Below are 20013 nucleotides of genomic sequence, written 5' to 3'. Positions count from 1 at the left end.
AATGAGAATTTCTGAACACCACAGCTAAGAACCTGGACATTCATCTGTAGCTACCTATATGCTCCTTACATGCAGCTGTGGTCCTAGTGGTTTTTTCACAGCTGTCCTTTATGACAAGTCCTTGGAAAACATTTATCCCAATGACCTTCATGCATCTTCAAAACTCAGGCTTTGTTGCACCTTGAAGGCTCTCCTGCTACCTGGCTGATGGTGCCTCATACACCTTCCTTCCTTGGCAGCTTTGCAGAAAAGCAATAGATTATTAAGTAGGAAACTAAGACTGGAGTTTGCTGTTGTGATTGGCCTACCTGTCTTGGTGGATCCAATTTGTGCATACTATTTGGAGGAAGAAAAAGTTTGACCTAGGGCCCAGAAGCTGTATCTGAAGACACTTTAAAGCCACACTGGCCAGGCATCTATAAATATTATTTTTGAATACACTGCATCTCCTAGCATCATTTGTGAGGCTGGCTCATGATCTCTTAAGTGGCCTGGGTACTGGTATTGAAACTCTTGAACAGTGAGGAGGAAAACAGGTGCCACTACCATTCTCCAAGGAAAGTGTCACTTTTTTCTTCTACTGGAAGGGCTGTGGCAATTGTGTTTCCCTAGAAACAAAGGATTGAATAACTGGACCAATAGCATTTCCTAATTTGTCCAGTTGATCAAAGCTCTTAAATTCACATCTCCAAATTACTAGTCTAGTATTTCCCTTACACCAGCAGTGAGCAAACTAAAGCCCATCCCTTGCATTTTGTTTTGTTTGTTTTTTGTAAATAAAACAAATCCTGAGGTTATAAATAAAGTTTATTGAAACCTGGCCACAGCTCTGCCTGTCTGTTTGGTATTCTCTATGGCCGTTTTACCTACAAAGTAGAGTTGAGTAGTTGCACAATGATCTCCTTACCCAGCAAAGCCAAAAATATTTATTATCTGGCCTGTTCCAGACGTTTGTCTCCGTAAAAAATATTTGCTGCCCTCTCCCTCCCCAGACAGCACTGCCTTAGATAAGAAAAACTTAAGGTACTTAAGTTTCCTCTTTGACTTTTAAGTCCCTCCTATGCTAAGATAACTCCCCACCTCTGTCTCCTTCTGGGTGCAACTGACATGATTTGCTAGGGCATGAGTAGAAATTTATTGTCAAGTGGTCACTGTCAAGTTTGCCTGCAACACTTCCCTGCAACACTTGACCTGAAGCCAAAGATGGTATCTATACAACTTAGTACTTGCATCTAGAAAGTTATGTCCTTGGGTAGCCAGAGGATGTCATGACATAATTTTTGTTCCTTTCTGGAATGTAGGAAAAAAATGCAAGGAAATGAAACCAACAAATGATCAAGGAAAGAAACAGAAAAAGGATTCAGCTGACAATATATGGCTGAGGGAAAGAAGTAAAGATAGGACAATTGAAAAATAGCATAGAAGAAAAGCAGTGCAAGAAGGTGTATTAAGGTAGGCAGAAATAATTCCGATAAGGCAAATAGACTTTCCTGGTCAAGTCATTCATTTCTGGTTGAAAGTTATTCACATGTTTCTTCCATGTGTTGCAGGAAGGGGACCCCTTCCAGGGCCCGAGAGTGAGCTCTTGTCTAACACTTGGAAATGAACTGTCCGAGGAGACACACGTGCTGACAAAGCAAGAGACTTTGTTGGGAAGAGGCGCCCGGGGTGGAGAGCAGCAGGGTAAGGAAACCCAGGAGGACTGCTCTGCCTCGTGGTTTTTGGTCTCAGGTTTAATGGTAATGGGGTTAGTTTCCAGGTTGTCTCTGCCAAATCACTTTGACTCAGGGTCCTTCCCAGTGGCACACGCATCTCTTAGCCAAGATGGATTCCAGCAAGAAGGATTCTGGGAGGTTGGTAGGAGATATGGACTGGCATCTCCTCTCTCCTTTTGACCTTTCCTGAATTCTTCTGGTTGGTGGTAGCTTGTTAGTTCCATGTTCCTTACCAGGAGCTCCTGTTGTAAGGTAACTCATGCAAGTGGTTACTATCAGCTTGGCCAGGCTGGGTGGTTTCGGTCAGTGGTTCCCCTAACACATGAGTGCTTACCCAAAAAAGATCAACCCTATTTGGATGTGTCACCATTTTCCTGGGATTTTAGAAATTTAAAACTGAAGGTAAAACTGATACCAAGCAGGACCCTGTGGGGCTTCTGGGCACAAAAGCCTTTCTGTGTTCCCCATTTCTTGATTATAGGAAATAGGCTTCATTCAGCCTCAGTGACCTTCCCTGAATTCCAATGAGCAAGTTCAAACAGTTGCTAATCAAGGAAGGGAGGAGATGCTGAGTCAAGGGAGGAACAGTTAAAAGAAACAATAGTGCAGCCTTGGGGCAGCGTCCTGGTTCCCCCTCAAGGATACACATAACAATATCTTTGAGCTGTTTTGCAGATGCTGAAATGCCCACCAGGTGGGAGAGGTTAATGGTTAATGAAGGTATACTGTCCACAAGCACACAGACCCCAGACCAGTTGGATCCAGAAGGTTGATGATGCTGACTCCCACTTACCACCAACCAATCAGAAGAATGTCCATGAGCTGACCACACCCTCTTTGAACCATTACTATAAAACTCCTCACTACCCCCTCCAGGTTGGGACACACAGTTTTAAGGGCATTAGCCCGCTGTGGCCCCCATGGCAAAGCAACAAATCTATTCTTTTCTGCTTCACCCAAAACTGTGTCTCTGAGATTTAATTTGGTGTCGGGGTACAGAAGCCAGATTTGGCTTCAAAACTGAAAGTAAATTTTAAAAGTAAAAATAATTGTAGTCCAACATGCTGATTATACCAACAAGAACCAATTGTACCCCTGCTGAAAATCACAGCATGGTGACAGAGCTGGGACAAGCAATTAGAGCCCTCAATCACTCTGTGCTTTCTCTCATATACACTACAGTAGGACATAGACCCTCCCAGAAAGCTATTTTAATGGTGAAAATTATTAGACACAGAATTCAGTTTGGGGAAAGAAAGTTCAAAAGCTTTGGAGATTTAGAGTTGCCTTAAACAATTGGAAGGTAAGCCTTTAGACGTTCCTTTGAAAGATAAAGTCAATGCCTAATGTACCTGTACTAGCTGCAAAATGAATGTAATGTAACCGTACTCTGATAACCCAGATATATCTTCAGATTAAGAACAGAGACGGGGAAAACTCCACTAATATTTTCCCCCTTTCCTCATGTGGTACACAAATGAATAAAACAATTTTGAGTATTTTAATTACTGTAACTTTTTGATGTATCTCCCTGAACCGTGTGCTATCTTCCTTTTACCATCTACTTCCAGTAATTAAAATTCCTTATCATTTCTTTATTTCCACATTCTTTTTTTTTAAAAAAATTATTTATTTATTTAGGCTGTGCCGCATCTTAGTTGCAACACGCAGGATCTTCATCGCGGCATGCATGCAGGATCTAGTTCCCCGACCAGGGATTGAACCCAGGCCGCTGCATTGGGAGCTCGGAGTCTTACCCACTGGACCACCAGGCAAGTCCCTATTTCCACATTCTTAAATTCTTGAGCTTATATTTTCCTTAAAGTGATCTCAATCACTGTATTCCGATAGTCCTTTATGGAACAGTGTTAGAGAGTGTGGAGTGTTTTAGAGATAGAGATGAGAATAAAAAGGTAAGCCATGCTACTAGATATTTAGGAATATTAATTAGGTCGTAAAAATACTTAAATGCTTCTTTGTGGTGGCAATAGCACATCTTCCTTACAAGTTCTCTTCTTTGTCTTACCTTGAGTGGCGGGTGATATTTGTTGCGTCTCCTCTTCAGCTGGCTGCCAGCTGCATTGTCTCAGTGGCTTTCAGAAGGAGACTGATGGACCTAATCCGTAAATACTGACTGGAAGCCAGAGTAAGGCAAGAGGCTCTGTTTATCGGCCATTAGTCATCAATAAATAATAGCAGTGTTAAACAGTAAACACAGAGCTCTGAGAATATCATTAACATTACTTACAAAATAAATGTTTCTGTGATATATCAGTGTGTGGCAGTCAAATCCCCCGAGGGCTCTAGGACTGAATTTGTCATCTGCTGTGTTTTAAACTGAAATATCTTTTTAGAAAGCTCTTTCTGGTTCTCTGCTCTGATTGACTTGTAAGAAGACTGGGATTTTCTCAATAAGATCTTCATTTCTTCTGGTTATGTGTCATGTCTTTATTGGGTTGACTTCATGAAGAGCTGGGAATATCTGACAAATATCTGGGGTCCCTATACTTGACATATATGTTATAGGAAGCATGCCTAACCCCACTGACTACCTAGCCCAAGGAAGCAAAGTATAAACCTTGGGGCTTTAAGAAATAACTAACCACAAGCAAGATATTGTAAATCTTTTCTTGTATTGCTTTCTAGAAGAACATGGGGGAAAGCAATAAAACAGTACTTTGTAAATAGTCTGTTTCTCCCCACCCCCTTTTCCTTGAAATCATATGCCTCCTCACTTGGTACCACGTTGCAAACAGCTGGAGTCTATCACTCGTCATGGTATTATTCCCACTTGTTGAATGTCCTAAAACCAAACACTCTAAAAGCAATAAAGAAGGAAAGAGTAAACATGTTCTAAATGATTCCATTTTCATGCTTTATGACTTTCTCATGATCATTTTAGTCGTCTACCTGAAGATTTATTTTGAAGGCTAAGTGGTGATTACACAGATGAATCGCCCATTTGAAATGCCTTACTTTAAAACACAAGAATGAGAGAGTGAAAACCTGGAGCCTTCCAACTCCACATCCACCATTTGAGTAAATTACCTGACCACAGTTATAGGTCTGTTCCTTCATTGACAGAACAGAGTCGGCAAGGAGCAAGGTTGCTATCTGGCACATGTGAGTTCTCAAAAATCACAGGGAAGACATGATTTTGTTGTTACTTTTAAAAATTGCATAAAAATCTCATGCTATCTCAACTGAGAGGCATGTGACCCTTTTATTCCCCAGTGAAACTTGTTATGGTTAATAATACTTACTTCACAAGGTTGTCATGACAGATTAAATCACCTAGCAGTAGAGTTAATGGTCAATAAATGTTCATTCTTTTCCCCTTGTGTTTTGTCTTTCTTCCCATTCTGTTTTAATATTTCGTTTATTATTTATTTATTTATTTTGGCTGCGCCTGGTCTTAGTTTCAGCGTGCAAGATCTTTAGTTGTGGCGTGCCTGCAGGATGGGAACATGGAGTCCTACCCACTGGACCACCAGGGAAGCCCCTCTTTCTTCCCGTTCTTAAAAAGGAGAAAAGTCAGCAGTGATCCTAAACATGAATATTTGTGGAATGGACTTAAAAACAGAATAAGAGGAAAGTCTCAGACTTTTTAATGATAAACATAAAATGATAGCAAGACATATAGTGCCTTTCTAATGCCTTTTGCACAGGGAAAATATCATACGATTTCCCTCATTTTGAAAACACAGACAAAGAAGCATCAAAATGTTAATACCTTCCCTAAGGTAATACCTTCCCTAAGGTCAGATACAAAAAGAATTGTCAGAATCTCCACATTGAAATTCTAAAACCAAATACATTATTTTTAAGATATTATTTGGTGTACTGTATCTGTGTCAGCAACCAGTAGTGAAATCACTAGTTAATTTTAGGTTGTGTTTTTCTTCTGTGCTTTTTTGTTTCTTTTTTGTTTCTTTTTTTTTTTTTTTTTTTTTTTGCCGTGTCACGCGGCCTTTGAGATCCTAGTTCCCCAACCAGGGATCGAACCCAGTCCCCAGAAATGAAATCGCTGAGTCCTAACCACTGGATCACCAGGGAATTCCCTCTTCTGTGCATTTTTAAATGGATATCTCATTACAGGTTTAGATGAGGAAGGTAACAGGGCCTCAGGAGACCCAGAGTGGAGAGAAAGAATGAGGCTGTAAGCGAGCAAGTACAGGTGCAACTGCCATGGCTGTCATTGTGGAGAAGCTGTTTTGTCTCAGTAGTCGATAGCATGCTCCTCTGCCTCTTACTGAACTTCCTGTGTTTCTGTAGCTGAGTCTGTGAAGCTTTATTCTCTGCTACTTTAGAGCCAGGCCCCACTTGCATAGCTGCCTGGGGTCTCTCCCAAGACTGCACTCTTCAAGACTGGTTCTCTTCCTAGTCTCCCTATTGCATTTGCTGGCCCTCTGTCAACTTACACGTGCTTCACTGCTGCCAGGTTATTGCCCTCTGCACACAGGATGCTAACTGTGTGATCTCTGCTAGTCATAGGACACCCGTTGCTTGATAGAGTAGAAAACTCATCAATGCCCTGTGACAGTGTTAGAACATCCCCCAGAATGCTATAAGTGGGTGACATACAGTGTCTGCATACGAAGATCTCTAAATATGTTCCAGGACGTGGCCTCATTCTCAGACCATGGCCACCTGAGGGATGAGAATTTTGCTCCTGTCTCCAGGTTGAAGGTTTTCCAGAGAGTCACTTTGATCTAGTTTCAGAGGGTCCCCGATGGGATAGCTTTAATGTCCCCCTACAGCTTGGATCCTGCTGCAGTTCAGTATCCTCAAGATGTCCCTGATCATAGTGTTCTTGAGATAGACATCCTTGGAGGTTCTAAGACCAAGCCATGCTTCCAGATGTTCATGGATCACAGAGAACACCGGACCAGGCCACTGCCTTTCCATGTTTCCAAATAGCAGAGCAGGACGAACTGTACAAACGATCCATGTGAACATTTAGCCTTATTTGCAGTAAGGACCCAGAGAGGCGATCAGCCTGCTGCTACTTGGCAAAGTGCACTTCAATTTCAAGCTGATGTGTTTACTTTCCAAGGCTGAAATTGTTGTCAGCAATTTTTATTTTAAGTAGAAGTTGCAGTCACTGATCTTTTAGAATACGTCATATTTACAAAGGTGCATTTTATAAGACTATCCTAAAGTGCTGTATGAATATCATTTCATTTATCTTTATCACACCTCTGTGAGGGAGAGTAGCCCATATCATCCTTCCCATCATCACCAGGCTTAGTGTTCAAATGAAAGTACACAAAGGCTTTCTAGAGAGCAGCACAGAGCTCAGTGGACCCAAGAGCAGGCCGGTTAGGGTTGTATATGAATTTCAGCCTCCGGCAAAAGGCTGGGGGCATAATTCTATCAACCCAAGAAAAAATAACACTTTCTTAAGTGTCCTGAAGAAAGGGGTCTCACTACAAAATGTGCCCGTTGTGTTGAAGACACTTTTTTTGATTTCTTGTTGCTCTGGTTCTCCAGTTACCAGTTATTATTATCACTATAGAAAAAGAGTGGCAGGGAGGCACGGAGCCAACTGGACCGTGAGCCTGTGAAACTGTTGCAGGAAAGAAAGTGGGGTGCGAGAGGATGACCACGTCCCGGGTCTCAGGCAAGTCCCTGGATGGCTGCCAGGTGTGGGTTCTTGGTTTTGTGCAGGAAAGAATTCAAGAGTGGGCCACAGTAAAGCGAAAGAAGGTTTATTCAGGGAAATACACACTCCATAGACAGAGTGTGGGCCATCTCAGAAGGCGAGAGGCCCCGGGACACAGGATTGTCAGGTTTTATAGCGGTGGGTAATTTCATAGGCTAATGAGTGGGATGATTTTTCCAACAAATTGGGGGAAGGGGTGGAGATTTCCAGGAATTGGGCTACCTCCCTCTTTTTGGCCTTTTATGGTGGGCCTTGGAACTGTCATGGCGCCGGTGGGTGTGTCATTTAGATGCTAATGTATTAACAACAAGCACGTAAGGAGGCTCACGGTCTAGTGGAAGTCGACTCATCCACCATCTTGGACCTAATTGGTTCTAAACAGTTTATATTGTGTCCTCAACAGCTGTGTCATTCTTTTAAAGGTTGTGCCCTGCCCCCTTCCTGTCTTAAAATGTTGGTCCTGTTATTTGAAATACTCACCTGTCTCTAGATCAGAGACCAACATTTTTATTCGGCATCACTTACAAGTAATTAGGATAGTCCATTAAACATATCCTAAGAACCTTTTATTTCCAAGGATTAAATGAGTCTGATTTGACTGTTTAGTAGAGGTCTTGATAACTGTACAGAGTATTGACAAAAAAAGTTGGGAAGGGTGAAGGTAGTAGAAATTTATCTCTTTCTTTTACTCAGAAGTAAGGAAAAGAGTATTTATTGAGTATCTACATTGTACCAGTAGCTCTTTTAGATGAGCTCATTTATGCACGGAATTTTCAGTTATAATTACCATGCTACCTGCCAAGAAACCACTGGCTCAGAAAAAATAGATGACTTACTCAAGGTCACACAGCTAGTGAAAGTAAACTACAGAGTCTGGATTCAACCCAGACCTTTCTAATTCTTTTTTTTATAATTAAATTTATTTTTATTTATATTATTTAGTTTTGGCTGCTTGGGGTCTTTGTTGCTGCTCACGGGTTTTCTCTAGTTGTGGTGAGCAGGGGCTACTCTTCATTGCAGTGCACGGGCTTCTCATTGCAGTGGCTCCTCTTGTTGTGGAGCACGGGCTCTAGGTGCATGGGCTTCAGTAGTTGTGGCACACGGGCTCAGTAGCTGTGGCTCACAGGCTCTAGAGCGCAGCCTTAGTAGTTGTGGCACACGGGCTTGGTTGCTCCGCGGCATGTGGGATCTTCCCGGACCAGGGCTTGAACCCATGTCCCCTGCATTGGCAGGCAGATTCTTAACCACTCTGCCACCAGGGAGGTCCCCAGATCTTTCTAATTCTTAAACTCCAGTTAAGAGCTGCTTGGGGATTGTCCTTATATGCTAATGTGAAGTTACTCAAGAATATAGCAGAAATACTCTTACCAAGAATTAATTGTATTTGTTCCCAAACCAGCCTTGTACTTGTTATTTGAATTATGTTATTTAATTAAATAATTAATTAATAACATCCTTCTGGACTAATAAAATAAAAATACAAAACAAAGAGGTTTACGTTTCTATGAAGACTAACTAGAATGCTTTGGAAATACAAACCGAGCAAGACCCTCTGGGCCCTTTTGGGTACAACAGTGATGGGGCAGGGTCCTGGTTCCTCCTTAGTGAATATACATAACAATCTGATGTGTGTCTCTGAGTTTTTCTACAGGAACTAAGGCCCCCACCCAGGTGGAGGATGACAACTTCAGGCTGAGCACAAGCACATGGACCCCAGACTGGTGGAAACCAGAAGGATGATTCCTGGAACACTGCCCTGTTGCCTCACTACCAACCAATCAGAGGAAGGTCTCACACCCTCCAGCCCTTCCCCCCAGATCTTGCCTATAAAAACTCTTCCCCAAAACCCCCTTGGGGTTTTTGAGCACAAGCCACCCCTTCTCCTTGTATGGTCCTTGCAATAAACCTTCTCTGCTCCAAACTCTGACGTTTCGGTTTGTTTGACCTCAGTGTGTGTTGGGCACACACTTAGGTTCAGCAACACTCTGTATTCTGGATTTCTTCCTGTTTTTATAGATGTGGTTCATCTTCTTTTCCCACAGTAGCTTTGCTCTTCTGCACAATTTCTACTCACTCTTCAGGACTCACTTTAGGTGTCTCCTCCTCTATGAAGTACTGCTGTTGCCCCTGGGACAGAAAGTGAGGTCTGCCTCCTATTGTGTCTCCAACCTCCATACACTTAGCCTCTGATACGGGGAACACCATGTGCAAAGAAGCCAAGGAGAATTTGCCAACAATAGATGGAAAAGATCAAAGGTCACTGTGCTCTTGGGGGATCAGGTGTGCTGGACCAGTGTCTAAGCAGCTGTGGACTTGAGGAGAGCAAAACAGGAAAAAAAACCCAGCTGTGGGACCCATCCTCCCTGCCTGAGCCATCCCCTGTGGGGATTTTTTTTTGGTTGCACTGCGTGGCTTGTGGGATCTTATTTCCCTGACCAGAGATCAAACCATGGTCCCTATAGTTGACTCTCAGAGCCCTAACCACTGGACCACCAGGGAATTCTTGCTCTGTGGGGGATTATCCCATAAATGCTGAGAATCAGTTTCTTTCTTTCTCTTTTTATTTTGGCCGCACTGTGCACTGTATGTTTTCAGGATCTTAGTTCCCCGACCAGGGATGGAACCCAGGTCCCTTGCATTGGAAGCACAGAGTCCTAACCACTGACTGCAAGGGAATTCTCTAGAATCAGTTTTAATCTTGTGCTTTTTATCAGAATCTTCTCTTTATTCATACTGAATATCACCTTATTTTTTTGTATTTATATTAATCTGCCCAGTTAAATTATCAAGGGGAAATACCAAAAGATTTACAATTTCCCAGCAGCCTGACCTTGCCTTTTGGCCTTCTACAAGAACTATAAATTCAGTCTGGCAGCAAAGTGAATTCTCAAGTTTTTCTTATGCTTATACCATCTCTAAGACCAATGTAAACTTGAAATTGGTTATTCTTAGTGTCTGGCATTTATTCCATGAAGGTGGAGCATATTGGGAAATTATCACTAAATTTAATTTTTCTCATTCTAAAACTATTTACATAGATATCAGCTGTTGTTAAGAGGCTCCATTTTTCTATTCTTAAAATTGCACCAAGTAAACATTATATTTACATATAGTTGTATGCAGTAGTTTACAGTTATGGAAACCACATGAATTCATTCACTTCTCATAGTGGCATAGACAGAGCAGGTATTATTTCCTCATTTTATTTAAAGGAAACTCAGGGTTGTTTGAGGACTCTGCCCAGGGTTAGCATCAGTTCAAAAACAAACAAACAAATCAAGTTATCTGGTTCCTGAGAAGAGCTGGTGCATAGGCAGTTGCAAGCATTCTTTTTTTCTAAGGAGGAAATGTATTGGATATAGTATTTTAAGCTTGGTAAAACCATTTTTCAAGTGTTAAAATCTATCGATAATACCAAGGAATAGAAAATATGGGCTCAAAATTAATTCTTCCTTGACTTCTTCATCATGACCTTGTATATAAGAACCATGGTTTTATTAACCAGACATCTCTATCATTAGCTTATAAGAAGTCTGGTTTACCTCTTCAGCCATCTAAGACAACTTACGTATAGAATTAAATATTTACGAAAAAAGAAATGTAAAGGTTTGTCTGATTCCTATAATTCTGAAAGCAGCATATCTACATTTTTAAATACCACAGAAGGAAATCAGGACAGTGTTTACATTTGTTACTATTTTTATGGCAATTAGTAAAACTAGGTGGAAAAAAAAGAACCTAAGATTTTAGTGACTAAAAAGTAAGCTCCAAGGAAGCAGGAACTTTGTCTCTTTGTTCACTGGCACATTCCAAAGGCCTTGAACAGGGCTGGAATATAGTAAGTGCTTAATAAATATTAGTTGAGTTCATAAATGAACAAAGGAAATAGACAAAGTCGAGGCTCGCAACCTTACGTTATTGGAGAAATAAAAAGAATTCATGTATTCAGCAAATATTGACTGAATGCCTAAGAAGTTCTAGACAGATTCAGAGCCTCTGCACTAGAACCACCATGCCCCTATGGCTGCCCAGGGGGAGGTGAAGCCGTATCCAGCCTCTGTACCCCGACACCAAATTAAATCTTGGTGACAGAGTTTGGGTGAAGTAGAAAAGAATAGTTTTATTGCTTTGCCAGGCAAAGGGGGCTACAGCGGGCTAATACCCCCAAAACTGTGTGTCCCAACCTGGAGGGAGTAGTGAGAAGTTTTATAGTAATGGTTCAAAGAAGGTGTGATCAGCTAGTGGATATTCTTCTGATTGGTTGGTGGTAAGTGGGAGTCAGCATCATCAACCTTCTGGGGGTCAACCCCAACCGGTCTGGGGTCTATGTGCCTGTGGGCAGCATACCATTAACTTCTCCCACCTGGTGGGCGTTTCAGTATCTGCAAAACAGCTCAAAGATATTGTTATGTGTATCCTTGAGGGGGAACCAGGACACTGCCCCAAGGCTGCACTATTGTTTCTTTTAACTGTTCTTCCCTTGTCTCTGCATCCCCACCCTTCCCTAATGAGCAACTGTTTGAACCCACCCATTGGAACTCAGGGAAGGTCATGGAGGCTGAATGAAGCCTATCTCCTGTAATCAAGAAATGAGGGACACAGAAAGGCTTTTGTGCCCAGGAGCCCCACAGGGTCTTGCTGGATATCAGAGGTATTCTGATTTAGCCTGAGTGACTAGGGAAGGAGGAGCTGCCCTTTGGGATCTGAATGAAATGAAAGAGCCAGCCATGCAAAAGTAGTATGACCTACCTGTTGTTGCAGCATTAAATTAGATGATGCATAGAAAGCACTTATCTCAGTGATCAGCAACTGGTAGTGATGAGGTTCAGGACACAACACCCCAAAATGTGATCCCTTGGCATATTGAATATTTCAAGCTGAAGGAATATGAGAAATGGCAGGTGAAGGAAGGACTTTCTGACTTCCCCTGAGGCAGGTCACAAAACCCTCATATGAGAGGTGCCGCCCTTAGAAAGGAACATCCTTATCTCCAAAAACGGAGGGACACCAAGAGAACCACCCCCCTTTTTGTGGTCTTATCACATTTTCCCACTACTCTCCTCTCTTCATCAAACCTGGCATGAAAACGTTCAGGTTTAACTGCTCCTTTAGGTCTTATTTCCTTATGAAATCTCCAGTGTCCTATAAAACCTACGTTGAATAAACTTGTATGCCTTTCTCTTGCTAATCTTTTGGGACAGGGACCCAAGTCGAGAACTTAGAAGGGCAGAGGAAAAAGATACTTTTCCTCTCTTATAGTAGATATTATTGTTATTTCTATAGATGGCAACCAAGATATTTATTCACCATCTTCAAAACCGAGACAAGTCCATGGTGCTATGATACATATGTATCTCTAGATGGCTTTTGCAAACCCTTGGGCTTGCGTGCTCCAAATCCTTGGAAGGAACGAGGACTTAACTCCTGCCCCCAGAGGATCAGGATCTGCTATACATTCTGACTTTATATATCAAAACCCAACATTTCAAATCCTGCATACACCAATGTGGCAGATATTCTAGTTGGTTTTAATGACCCTTGAACAGGATTAGGCTCTGCAAACGGTCTGCTTTTTGTACCTGGACCATAACATATCAGCATAATATAAATCCCTGATGCAATGTTAAAGATTTGCCAAATCAAAATCTTTTTTACTGGTTATCTGGAGCATATATGATGCCTTATATTTGAAAACATAATATTAATTTTTGGCCTTTCGAAAGCCTGTTTATATATTCTGTATTTTACAGATTTGAAAAGTTTTTTCTTAAATTGAACATTAAAATTGCTACTGGTAATTCTTTACACTTCTTTCCATCTCATTATACAAGTAAAGTATGCTATATTGTAGTCAACTGGACACAAAAATTTAAGGAAGAAACTAAAAATCATCTGAGATAACCACTATTAAAACTTTAGTAACCATCCTTTAACATACCTCTTCAGACTAATATATGCAGACTTATATATAAAATGTTGAAGGAATTCCCTGGGAGTCCAGTGGTTAGGACTCTGCGCTTCCACTGTGTGTGTGTGTAGGGGCCTGGGTTTGATCCCTGGTTGGGGAACTAAGATCCCACAAGCCACACTGTGCAGCCAAAATAAACTAAATTAAATTTTGAAAAAATAGGATCATATTATACATGTATTTTATTAAGAATATTCTTTAAAGCATTTCATTAAGTTCTTTATGTCTTTCCTCTCCCTCTCTTATCCATCCCTCCTCACCATTCCTATAAAAAACGTTAGAAAACTGGTTTTCTCGCTTGAACACACAGCGTGAAAATCCCTCCAATCAACTAACACAGACCTAACACGTTTTCTTTAGTGAATGCATCCCATTTCATGGTATGAATGAACCCCAGTTTATTTATCTATATCTCTAGTGATGAGCACTCCTTTTATAGTCCTGCTTTTTACCCCAATGAACAAAGCTACAGTAAACATATTTCACATGCACCCTTATGGGCTGGTAGATTCGTTTTTATGGTATTGCTAGGAGAGGGGGTGTATGTACGGTCATCTTAGTAGAGATGTCCAGAATTGCATTCTCAAAAGATGTTAACAGTTTACATTTCCCCTTTTGTTTCATCCAGTGTTTATTTTTAGTGTTTATATGCATATAGGCATACATAATTGGGGGTAATTACTATAGACATTACTTCCTTAGTGATGCCAGAAAAATTCAATGATTATTCAAGTTTCACCAGGCTCATTGATCCTTTCACCTGTATTTTAAAAGTAAGTGAGGGACATCCCTGGTGGTCTGGTGGTTAAGACTCTGTGCTTCCACTGCAGGGGGCACGGATTCAGTCCCTGGGTAGGGAACTAGAATCCCGAATGCTGCATGGCATGGCCAAAAAAAAAAAAAAAAGTAAGTGAAACAGGCCTTCAATAACCATTTTTCTAAAGCTCTGACAAGTAACAAAATAGAGCTCTAACCGCCAACAGTTCTGAAAACCACAGTGGGATGTTATTCACTCATTCCACCAGTTCATTCGTTCATTTATTTATTTATTGTTGGCTGTGTTGGGTCTTCGTTGCTGCGCACAGGCTTTCTCTAGTTGTGGCGAGCAGGGGCTTCTTATTGCGGTGGCTTCTCTTGTTGCGGAGCTCGGGTTTAGGCGCGCAGGCTTCAGTAGTTGTGCCACGTGGGCTCGGTAGTTGCAGTACACGGGCTTAGTTGCTCCGCGGCATGTGGGATCTTCCCGGACCAGGGCTCAAACCCATGTCCCTTGTATTGGCAGGCGAATTCTTAACCACTGTGCCACCAGGGAAGTACCTCCACCGGTTCTTGAAGTTAAGAAGGCTCTCTGCATCCCATTTAGCAGAGGAAAACAGCTCCATTTTGCCCATTGCTTTCTGATTTTCATCCTGCTGCTATGCTATTTGCTTCCAGCACCTGAAAGCACTATAAAAATGCATTTTAAATCATTGACTAGAATTTCTCTGCTCTGATTTGCATTACAAACTTTTTTAAAAAAAGACAATTTAGAGGTATGAATCGCAGCATCTTGGTAGCATTCTAATTTTTTAAGTGCTAGAAAAAAAAAATTAAGATCACCCATCTAAGAAATGTAATGCCATTTAACGAACCATTGTACTGATACAGGATGAATTATTTATAACCTAATTATTATAATTAGAATTAACGCACCAAACACATTCAGGCTCGGGTTTCACAACAATGTTCTGATTGATTTTCTGAAATACACAATCACTGGCATGTATTTGCACAGGTGGAAATCAGTGTCTCATCGGTGGTCCTCCCAGGTATAACAGTCTGTTAACCTGACTCTTATGCTAAGCTCTGAACTGTAAACTGAAAAAGGGCAAAAGGCTATTCATCATCAAACACCATATTTTCAGTCACCTCTTCAAGTAGGAAAAATTTAGCTGCCTTCTACTGTAATCACAGAAAAAAAATGTCTAAAGATGCCCTATTATTTTTTTAATATTTTAATTTTCTTGGATTTAATTGATTTACAATGTTGTGCTAGTTTCAGGTGTATAGCAAAGTGATCCAGTTATACATATACATATATTCATTATTTTTTAGATTGTTTTCTCATATAGGTTATCACAGAATATTGGATAGAGTTCCCTATGCTATACAGTAGGTCCTTGTTGGTTAAAAGATGCCTTCTTTTTAAAAGCTTACTATTATGATTATTTGATCCACATCGTAAATAGCTATTCATCTCCAAGTATGATAGAAAAACAATCTCGGAATATAAATGAAGCCCAGACTTTTTTTTAAAAAATCATCTGTCCAGTAGCTGTTTATAAACAGCTGGGCGAGCCCCAAATGAAACGCCCAGCAATAATCACTGCATATACGCCAGTCCCCAGTCAGCTGTGTATTAATGTCTGGCTGGTAATTTAACGGCACCTCTAGGCATAAACAAAGGTTTATTAAAATAGTAAGTAAAATATTCCTGAACACTGGATCACTTTTTAAATTTTCCTCTGCTTTTGAAAATTAGGAAAGCCTATACTGTGATGCTAAAAGACACTGATTGAATCCATACTTGGTGTCCTTTTATTTAGGTTGTATTTAACATAGCCCAAAGCAAATAATCTACCTATGCTTATATTAAAGTTTTTTTTATTTCTGGGAGAAAAACCGTAATGGGAAAGAATAGAGTCCCTTTCTTCAGGTTCGCTTCTTCAATCTACCTCTTAGTTTTACTTCCACTTTCTCCCTGCACAGTTTCTACCCTCTTCTCCATGGCAAAATCCCTGAAAGCTTTTTTTTTCTTAATGAAAGCAAATTAATCTTACAGAATCTACCTCATGAATCCATCCTGGATCAGCAGCTTTGGAGTTCTTATGGTCTCCTTATAACAATGGTATCCACATGGCTTCTGGTGGGTCATATCAGAATAATTCTTCGTTTTTCAAACTAATAGTTAGGGTTAGGGTTAGGATTATTAAACTTAGTTTTTCAAACTAATAATTTTTCAAACTCTTTTCCTTTTTTTCAAAGGAAAATAGTCTAAGGCTATCGCCAGCATCATTGTGCATTTCTTTGTAGACTCCCAGCAGGTAGAATACACTGATATCTTGAGAATATTGACTTCAGAGAATGTGGTTATAATTTCTTCTCTGGATATGTCACATCACTGTACTCATAGCTTAGGGTCTTTCAGCTTAAAGAAACATCAAAACTGTACCTAATGGTATGATCTGTCCCACCCTCTTCTACAAGTGACAATACAACTCTTTTCTTTTTTAAATTATTTATTTATTTATTTATGGCTGCGTTGGGTCTTCGTTGCTGCACGTGGGCTTTCTCTAGTTGCAGAGACCGGGGGCTACTGTTCATTGTGGTGCGCGGGCTTCTCATTGCGGTGGCTTCTCTTGTTGCAGAGCACGGGCTCTAGGTGCGTCGCTTCAGTAGTTGTGGCTCGCGGACTCTAGAGCACAGGCTCAGTTGTTGTGGCACACGGGCTTAGTTGCTCCGCAGCATGTGGGATCTTCCCGGACCAGGGCTTGAACCTGTGTCCCCTGCATTGGCAGGCGGTTTCTTAACCACTGAGCCACCAGGGAAGCCTAATACAACTTTTTCTGAAGAAACTAGAAGCTCATAATTCTTAACTTTCTCTTAGATATCTCTCTCTCTCTCTCTCTCTCTCTCTCTCTCTCTCTCCCTATCCAGAAGTTAACCTAATATAATAAAACACTGATTTGTAAAAGTTTGTCACTAAATCTTTTCATGTAGATTTTACTTTACACTATGAAATTCTATTGCTACTGGTACTTTACCAATAGATAGTGCTCAGTATACATCTGGTTGACTTTTCAATAACCAAAAAAGATATTTAATGATGATATTTAATGAAACTTGATATACATTTTTTAAATAATAGAAGTTGGTAGTGACCTGTGTCAGAAGTTTATTTTGCCCGCACGTATAGTTACAGGTAGCACTTTTAGCTATGCATCCATACCAAATCACTTTGAGTAACTTTCATGAGATAGTTTTAGCAGTAATGACTGGTTTAGGTACAGTTTTCTGACCTTAGAATATATTTAAGGACCTCTGGGGGATATCTTCCTTCAGTCCTTTGAGTTAATATTTTCATCTAAAATCTGTTTTATATAATGTCTCCCAAAGCAGATATTGTTTTCCTTCATTAAAAAGGATAATTTTCCAGTCTTCATCCAGAAAACGTAGTTTTGTTTTTTGGGTTTTTTTGTTTTTTCTTTTTGGCCACTCCCTGTAGCTTGCAGAATAGTTCCACTGCAGGGGGCAGGGATCGTACCCCTGCCCCCTGCAGTGGAAGCACAGAGTCTTAACCACTGGACTGCCAGGGAAGTTCCCAGAAAACTAGCTTAAAATTATAATCATGGGGGTTAGGAGGGAAGGGATAGACTGAGAGTTTGGGATTAGCAAATGCAAACGATTATATGTATGTATAACTGAATCACTTTGCTGTACACCAGAAACTAACACAACATTGTAAAATCAAATATACTTCAATAAAATAAATTTTAAAACATTACAATCATGGGCACAATCTATTATGTTGAGTAATACTTATCTGAGTGATTTATTTCCCCTCCAAAAATGTATACTTATTCTTTATATCTTTCAACAATGCAGAGTGTGGGCAAAACAGTGTCACTTTATGAGCTCTGTCCACAGGTTTTAGTAAAAATAATTGCTTTACCAATAAAAAGAATGACAGGAAGTTAAGAAATAAAGGACAGGCTGGTCTCAAAAAGAAGAAAATTGCCCTAACGTGAGGATAGAGTTTAATTAGGGAAGCTCTGTGGTGCCCCATCTCATAAAACTCATTTTATTAAATTTATGTCCCATATTTTTGCCAGACTATATTGCTTTCTGCCCTTAAAATCCAGGCATGAGGATATGAAATTATTTTCCTACTCAGTCACTGGCTTCAGGGGACAGGGTTCTGATTTCACCAGGGTCTTTGGTCCTCTTGCCCTTTTGTATCTTATTCAAAAATTTCAGCAAATTTGACCTCTGAGAAGGTACAATTTCCTGTTAGCCTTATAATTTGTCTTTTCTGTTTGCATATCTGGACACTGCTCAGAAGTAGAAAGTCTTAAAGCTGAGCTTGGCGGTCAGCGCCAATATCAAGTGGAGTTTTGCTGCCATCGTATTTCACAACTCAGCCAGTTTCCTTACTTAGGACTTGGCATCTGAATCCTATTCTTTTTACGGTCCGTTTTGGAGTGACATGTTTGTATAGTTCTCCACATAATCCACTCTTGAGTATTATCTGGTTAGTTCTGCAAAATGTCTTTGTCTCCAACATTGAGCCATGCACTTGAAGGGGAAAAAACCCATGCATTTCAGAAGTCTTGGTTACTGGGGAAGGTGGGGAGGGGTGCTGTCTACACTGCTAACATCCAGACAGGTGCTCAGCTCCCCAGTTCTTCATTGGTAGTGACCCAGCCAGACCAGAACATTCTTTTGTCGAATTTGGTCCTATTCGAGAAGAAGCAATATTCCCAGTTTCTACTTGAATTGTATTTCACAGATTCACTTGTTAGCTAGCTGCTTGGAACGCACTGTCCAATGAAAACAGTGTTAAAAATCAGAGGCTGAGGGGCTTCCCTGGTGGCGCAGTGGTTGAGAGTCCGCCTGCCGATGCAGGGGACGCGGGTTCGTGCCCCGGTCCGGGAAGATCCCACATGCCGCGGAGCGGCTGGGCCCGTGAGCCATGGCCGCTGAGCCTGCGCGTCCGGAGCCTGTGCTCCGCAACGGGAGAGGCCACAGCAGTGAGAGGCCCGCGTACTGCAAAAAAAAAAAAAAAAAAAAAAAAAAAAATCAGAGGCTGAAATGAAAACACAGGTGTTTGGGAACGGGCAAGAGTGAAGGAGGCAGGGTGGAATGTGCATGATTTTTAAAGATTTCAGTGAAACAGAAAATACTGGACAAAAGCCCTGACGTTTGTTCCCTGTCAAATGCTGAGAGACAGGCAGATAGCCCTGAGCCCCTCTTGGCCTCATGAAGAGACTCAGCTCTGACAGAACAACAGAGGGTCACTCATGACTGGTTTGCATAACTGGGTGATGATTGGGAGAGAGGAGGTGAAAAGGTAGGATCAGAGGTTGGGTTCTGACTCATTTTAGTGGTAAATTAGGGCAGAAATGATGGTCCTGTGTGAACTTCCAACATAGCTCTCTTACCCTGTCTGGGGACACTGCAGGGAGATGGTTCCCTATTCCTTTTATAGAAATACAGAAAGAAATGAGCAAGGTTTATGAATAAAGCAGCTTTAAACAGAGAATTTTCAGACATAACACATTTTCTTTCCTTGTGATCTATCTTCTGAAAAGAAGCACACAGATTTTGATCTACCTTGCTTACAGTAATCACAGTTCATTAATCTTACTACCTGTAAGAAGAGTCACTATACAGTTACGTTAGGGGGTCTGAGGCCTTATAAAATGTCTATAAAATGCTATGTAATAAATACTAACATTCATATGGAAAATAGTAGAAAAATAATTTTATACTATTAGTCAAAATGCAGTTATGTTAGGGGGTCTGAGGCCTTATAAAATATCTATAAACTGCTATGTAATAAATACTAACGTTCATATGGAAAATAGTAGAAAAATAATTTTATAATTTAGTCAAAATGCACAGAAAAC

At 40.8% G+C, this 20013-nt stretch overlaps 1 long non-coding RNA gene across 1 annotated transcript; it reads left to right on the top strand.

Annotated features, from left to right (window-relative positions):
• The first annotated feature begins 1289 nt into the window (after nt 1-1289).
• Nucleotides 1290-5614, top strand: LOC141278814 (uncharacterized). Its single transcript, XR_012332148.1, has 3 exons — nt 1290-1452; nt 1551-1683; nt 3357-5614. It is a non-coding gene; the product is annotated as an uncharacterized lncRNA (long non-coding RNA).
• Nucleotides 5615-20013: the final 14399 nt, after the last annotated feature.

Source organism: Tursiops truncatus, chromosome 5 (assembly GCF_011762595.2).
Source record: "Tursiops truncatus isolate mTurTru1 chromosome 5, mTurTru1.mat.Y, whole genome shotgun sequence".
In the NCBI taxonomy this organism is placed as follows: domain Eukaryota; kingdom Metazoa; phylum Chordata; class Mammalia; order Artiodactyla; family Delphinidae; genus Tursiops; species Tursiops truncatus.
This window is presented reverse-complemented; position numbering and strand designations above follow the sequence as displayed.